Below are 7605 nucleotides of genomic sequence, written 5' to 3' on the forward strand. Positions count from 1 at the left end.
TTTTCTTAGTTTACCAAATGGAATAGTGTGTTATGGGTTGGAGCCTCATCTTAGCAAGTGAATTGACCATGACGAGCATAATATTTATCCTAAATAATTCAAGCTAGAGTTTGCTACGTAAGATTAGTAATTATAGAGTTTATCCAACCATCTTCTTAAATCCTTAGAAATAACTATACACATAAAATCATGACCTAACACCATCTTCCTGAAAACCTTATTTCAAACTTTAGCCATAGTTAAAACATATGAACAACCAATATTGTTATAAGCACCCTAGCAAAAACCTAATAACCTATTCATCATGCATATGTTATAAATTTCAAATCACTTAAACAGAGTTGGTTCATAAATAAAAAATGAGATAAAAGGAACTCATAAACTCATGCCTATTTGAATTTGGAATAACCCTCACAAAAATACCAATTTAATCAAACATTAAATATTTGTTTTGAACAACAAAATAATGTAGTAGTTATCATTATCAAATCTTATTAAGATTCAAATAGTTAGAACCTGCAAGCAAAACAAAATTTGAATTTGAATTCAAATCAATAAATATAAAACAAAAGGAAAACAGAATATAACAAAAGGAGAGGGTACCGACCTTACCAGGCCAACCAAACCAGCAGCAGCCCAAGGAGCAGCCTAGCATCCCACCAAGGCACCCACATACCGGTTCGCTTTAAAAACCATGCGAGGAGGTGGTGTCTTCTTCCTCTCTCTCGCATGCTCGACACAACGACGCCACGGGCACGTCCTCGTCGGTGATAAGCATGCCCCGGACGCCAAGCACATGCTCGGAGCCTCGCCCTAACCTTCTGGTGTCCTTCTGATCCACAAGCGTCAAGATTCGCTCCCAGGACATCATCGACATCATCATTCCATCTCCACCATTGCCACCGGTGAAATGACGTACTGGACCTTGTCGTGCTCTATAAAGCAACCAGTAGCTCCGCCGTGAAACCCTAGAACCTCCGAACCCTCCCGTTTTCTTTCTAACCCTTCCTATTTCTCAAAACCATCTGAACCATCTCACCGGAGTCGAAGACGAAGCCGTCGATTGGAGTCGTCCCAGAGTCCGTCGAGTAGCTCTTTCGACGCGCCCGACCATGTGGACTGCCCTAGAGAAGCCGAGCATCAAGGGAAGCAGGGGCTGGGCGAATTTCACCGTTCCCTTCTCCGGTGACTGGCTGGAATACATGGCCGTGTGGTCGATTCCGACCACCATGTCCAACATTGAGCTTACCACCGTACTCCTGGTGAGCTTGCGCATCTCCACCACCCTTTACTTCTTCCTGGAACATATTCTATCGCATATTTGCTTAGTCGCCAGAGTACGCCGCCGCAGAGCTCGTTGCCGAAGCTAGCTCCTGTGACCATTTCGAGGGGGCGCTGCCACCATTAGGTTCGCAATCATCTACTGGTTCGAAAGCATCGAGTCGCCCGTGTCGGGGAGCCGTAGATTGCCAGAACCGCCATAACCTGGCCGCCGGCGTCAAGTCGCCGATGAAGGTGACGTGGCCGGTGGGGTTCGTTGGTATTTTGACTCGGTCAATGCCCAGGTGGCATCTGACATGGCCGCTGGCCCACCAGTCAGTAGCAGTAGCTAGGGTTTGACCGGGTATGTTTAGTAATTTAATTTATATTCAAAATCTCGAAAATAACTGAAACTTTGCCGAAATAAAAAATCATTTCAACTCAGAAAAACCTAAATAAGATATCAAAATGCACAAAAAAATAAACCCTATTCAATAAAAAATATAATATATAACTGTTTGTCAAAATAAAATTCACTTATTTTAACCTTTATTATTTATGCCTTTTCTTTTATCCTTAATTCAAATAAAATTTATTAATTAGTTTAGTTTCAAAAATAAATAATTAGTAAGTAAAGAAAACACTAAGATTAATTTTCTTTATCATACATCAAATAAAATATTAGTAATATTTTATAAACCCTAAATTGCAAATTACCATTTACTATTTCCTTCAAATAATAACAAAGCAAGAAAATATTAAAAGATAATATTATTTTGGTAATTCAAAAGTTGTTTACTTACTTAAACCTTTTAGTTAACAAGTTATTATTTTAAAATCTAATAATAACTAGAAAACCCTAATTTCTAAATTAAACCCTAAATAGTATTTATCTTAATTATTAAATCTTTTAAAATTAATAAAATGTCAAATCCATTATTAATTTTATTTCAAAGTAATTAATCACCTTAACGCCATTACAAATTATTATTTTAGGAATTGTATCACAATTTAGAAACCTAGTTTCAATAAGAATAAAAACCCTTAACCCTATTATTTTATGTTAGAACACTAAGTCGTTCACATTTTTAAAATCCTAGGAAGTTATGAAATGTGATCATATGATTTGCACTTTACTCATAGGTTCAACCTAAGATCATTAATTCATGCTTATGATCTACTAAAATAAAACTAGGTCAATTCACATGAAGTTGTCATCTCATGTCTTCATTATTGAATAAACCTTATATGACCAACTAGTATCACCTCATGGTGCTAATACTTAACCAAATCTTGCAAGCCTTAGATGTTTATGAACTCAACTAAATGGAGTTCCTTTAATACTATTTGAAAGACTCAATTGAACATAATGGTAAACCTTAATTAACTTGTTAGTTGCATATCCTCAACCTTAACCTATAATTTAGTAGAACCATAGTGATCAACCCTAATACCAACCTTGGATAGCAATTCACCTTACTTGCTCCTACTCAACTAAACCTTACTTGAGGATAATAAACCGCCTAGTTTAGGAATCCATTATTGATTACTTAGTGAAGCAAATGAGAAGTCATAGTAAACCCTAATGTTTAACTCATGGTACCAATTTGATAACCATCCTTTCATATGATACCTATGATCAACCATAAACCTGCCAATACTTGCTACATATGGACCCCATTCTACTTAAGAACCAACTAGTTCCTAGTAGTGAATTAAGTGAATCCAATAGTAAAATCTAGAAGCACATAGCTCCTATTTGTAATAGTTCTTGTTCTTTATTTTATATGTTCTTCAAAATTTATTCTTTTGAAGTAAATATAAAGCAAATCATAGAAGCAAATAATTCTTACTTGAAACACTTATTGTTTCTTAATTAACATGTTCTTCAATATTTATTCTTTTGAAGTATAATAGAAGTAGTCATCAACTATGTCATGTAGAACTTAAAACTGATAAGTACTCTTTACATATTATTCAACTACAATTCATGTATGTGTATGCTTGATATGATGCATTATGTCTCTTGTTTATGATATTAATATAACCAAACCCTAATAAGAACCTCGTTTGAGAACCTTTCTAAAAGTGCAACACACCCTAAACATATCTTTACAACTCACCAATCCTAAATCATCGGGGTTAGGTTACGCTCGGGGCGATTGCATCTCATACTATGCATTATAGCATCTTTGCCAGTTATCATGTATCGAAGCTTTTGCCTGCATAATCTTGCAGTCAAGAAAGGCAAGTTCATCACTTGCTCATGTCATTTGATTATTTTAATCAAACGATATGCAAAGTATTATACTTATCACTCTTGCATTGAAAAGCAAAATATTATTTTACAATTATGAATATGACTATGTGGTGGGCAATGGGACCATGGTATGTGTTTATGGTGGAGGTTCCATTGCAAGGATTCTACTCATCTAGGACTAATTACCAATGCCGTCTAGTGATTCTAGCGTCGTACATATCGCGTTAACCATGAGATCTATAATGGCTCTAGGGAAGTTAGTTGTATCTTTTTCCTTCTGCACATCAACGGACTTGATAGAGCCTGGCTAGGTGTTGTGATAACAATGTAGTAGGTTGGGAAATGTAATAACCCAGAACATAGGAACATCGAAGGGTAGATTTAGGAATGGGATGTGCATTTCATCGCAAAACGAGGGAAATTTTCGCGCCTTATTGCAACTAAACCTAAGAGGGATCGAAGTTCTCTCTCAATTGCAATTAGGGTTAGGCAAGTTGAGTTATGAATTTTGACATGAACTCTTTTGTATCTTGTTGATTTTGGGAATTGATTTCATTTAGCAAGATATATTGAATTGATAACTCAATGAATAAACAATAAGCAATAAAGAATATGAAATATGAATTCATAATTCAAATACAACTCATAATTCAAATGACTTTGGATTTCAAATTGAAATATAAATACAATAAACATTTAAAAGAGAATTACATAAATACAAATGAGCTCATAAGTAAAAATTGAGCTTTATTGATAACCATACACATATTACATTGTCTTTACAACATTCTCTATACAAGAATTGATTGAAAAATAAAAAGAAATAAAAGAAGATTACATTATTGGATCCTAAACTAAAATCCTAACTGTATGACTTGGAAGAAATGCTTCTTAAGTCATATTCACCTTCAAAACCTGCAAGAACAAAGAGAAATACTACACAAGGGTTAAAATGGTAAGTTAGTAAACATCCAGGGGTGAACCAAGTGTCACAGACACTTGTGCTTGTCCAAAAACCATGGACAGCACAAGGATAGGATCAACAGCAGACCAAACCTGGGCATTGCACAGTGGCCCAAGTTCCACCAAAGCAACATTCAGCTCACATGGCTGTTGTGCAAGCCACAGCACAGCATGAGCAACTTAGTCACCAAATGTGTCACAGCCAGAAGAGAAGCACAACATGTATAAGTATGGCAGAAACCCTAGAATTGGTGCATAGTCGACCATATAACATTCATCAGGTAACCAGAGAGAGAAATAGGATAGAGTTCATCATGTTCTTGCTCAAGAACAGAACCCAACCAATCATCCAAAGCCACCAACCAATCACCAGAAAGCATGGTGACATAAGGAGGAGATCAACCAGAGCTAGGAGGTGAAGGGTGATGTCTACGCACGCTTCTATTCCTGTAGACAGTGTTGGGCCTCCAAGAGCAGAGGTTTGTAGAACAGCAGCAAGTTTCCCTTAAGTGAATCACCCAAGGTTTATCGAACTCAGGGAGGAAGAGGTCAAAGATATCCCTCTCAAGCAACCCTCGCAATTACGATACAAGAAGTCTCTTGTGTCCCCAACACACCTAATACACTTGTCAGATGTATAGGTGCACTAGTTCGGCGAAGAGATAGTGAAATACAAGTAATATGGATGAATATGAGTGGTAATAGCAATCTGAAATAAAGATAGCAGCAAGCAAACATGTAACAGAACTTGGAAACGGAGTTTCAATGCTTATAAACAAGGCCTAGGGATCATACTTTCACTAGTGGACACTCTCAACATTGCAATCATAATTGAATATAAATAAGCACTTCACTATGCGATTCTGAATTACTCTTTGGCAAGATAACGAACACTAATTCATCATGTAGACAAACCTTAAAGATGTATTCCCAAGTACTAATAAACACCCCACGCTGTCACTGTGAGCATTCATAGGAGGTACTAACACACCACAATTTCATAGAGACATCCAACTCAAATCATAACTCGGTGAATAAGTATTCTGTGAAATATAGCCTAAGAGACCCACACGGTGCACACACTGTCACCTTTACACACGTGGGACAAGGTGTCCCCGGAGATCACATAAGTAAAATCCACTTGAATAGCATAACGACATCTAGATTACAAAGCTCATCATATGGATCTCAATCATGCAAAGCAACTCATGAGATCATTGTATTGAAGTACATGGGAGAGAGATTAACCACATAGCTACCGGTACAGCCCTTAGCCTCGGGGGAGAACTACTCCCTCCTCATCATAGGAGACAGCAGCGTCGATGGAGATGGCGGTGGTGTCGATGGAGATGCCTTCCGGGGGCACTTCCCCGTCCCGGCGGCGTGCCGGAACAGAGACTTCTGTCCCCCGAATCTTGGCTTCGCGATGGCGGCGGTTCTGGAACTTTTCTTGTATCGTGGCTTATCCGTCTAGGGTTTTCGCGACGGAGACCTTAAGTAGGCAGAAGGGCAGCCTCGGAGGGGGGCGCACCCCACCCCTTGGCCGCGCCGCCCTGGCGTGTGGGGCCCCCCTGGCTCCTCTCTGGCCCTTCTTCGGTGCTCTGGAACCTTCCGGGAAAAATAAGATGCTGGGCGTTGATTTCGTCCAATTCCGAGAATATTTCCTTACTAGGATTTCTGAAACCAAAAACAGCAGAAAACAGGAACTGGCACTTCGGCATCTTGTCAATAGGTTAGTTCCGGAAAATGCATATAAATGATGTAAAGTGTGTATAAAACATGTGAGTATCATCATAAAAGTAGCATGGAACATAAGAAATTATAGATACGTTTGAGACGTATCAAAGGGCTGTGAACATAAATCAACCAGAAGCACTAACAACACAATATTTCTTTCTAGGAGCTGGAAAAAGGTATACCAAGTTCCTGGAATGGATCCAATGGATCCAATCCATCATTTATGCATGACACAGGTCATGGGATTAAGCAGATGCTCAAGGGGTGATCATCACTTGGATTTACCAAGTATCACTGGCAGAAAAGGAGACCACTAGAGCTAGAATCATCCAGACACAATTTCTGTGAAAATAAACTAGAACACATGCACAGATGTGCACACAAGCAAGCACACATGCACAGATAGCACCAATAGATTATTTGCTAGGAATAGCAGCTACCAAGAACCACCTAGTGAACCTAGGCAAATAACCATCAGGAAACCCTAGAAATTCTTCATGAGCAAGCATAATGGCTTTCATATGATTTATGATTCCCTAGCAGTGGTAAGCAGCCAATTGAATTAAGCCAACTGTACGAGCAATCAGTCAGTAGCAAGGCTACTGAGGTAACAACAAACACAAATACATCCATTTATCAACAGCAAATAGCCATCACTATCCAGTAATGGATTCAGACTTTAATTATTTCCAAAGTATCCATGGAAACATTAAATCATGCATAGCAAGACAGAAATAGAGGAAACAGATGTGTGCATTGCATTCATGCATAGAAAATCTGGGGAATTTTCGCGCTTTAAAGTAAAACGATCACGATGACTCGAAGTTTCACTTGACCTTGGTGGAATTGAGTAGCTCATCAAGTCAAGCGTTATAAACCTCAATGTGACTTTGTTAAAACATTGTTTTGGGTAGAGATAATTTGATCTAAGGGGTTAGATCAAATGGAATTAAAATCAACACAACAACACTAGAATCAATGATCAAATGTTTGATCTCATAAAAGATCATAATATGGAATTCCCTGACATAATATATGAACATACAAATAATGGGAAATCAAGTAACAATATAATGGAGAACTATTCTAGACTTATCTTTCCCATGTCTTAAACTAATCCTTGATTCTACCATGAACCCCATGGTATTCATTTTACTTCATTCATGGAATCATGACAAGGAGATCAACCCTAGAAATATTTATCCTTCTCTATTCCATGTTATTATACATCAAACCTAGAGAGGTGAGAGTTCTATATTAATAATTAAAGAAGCAATAACAAACCTTGAGTTAAACCTTGGATATACATCCAAGTATTCAGATCATCATCTCTAAGAGAAACCCTAGGATATCATCCAAGAACATTCCTAGAGAGATAAACCAAC

The sequence above is a fragment of the Lolium rigidum genome, chromosome 3 (genome assembly GCF_022539505.1).
Source record: "Lolium rigidum isolate FL_2022 chromosome 3, APGP_CSIRO_Lrig_0.1, whole genome shotgun sequence".
Lineage (NCBI taxonomy): Eukaryota > Viridiplantae > Streptophyta > Magnoliopsida > Poales > Poaceae > Lolium > Lolium rigidum.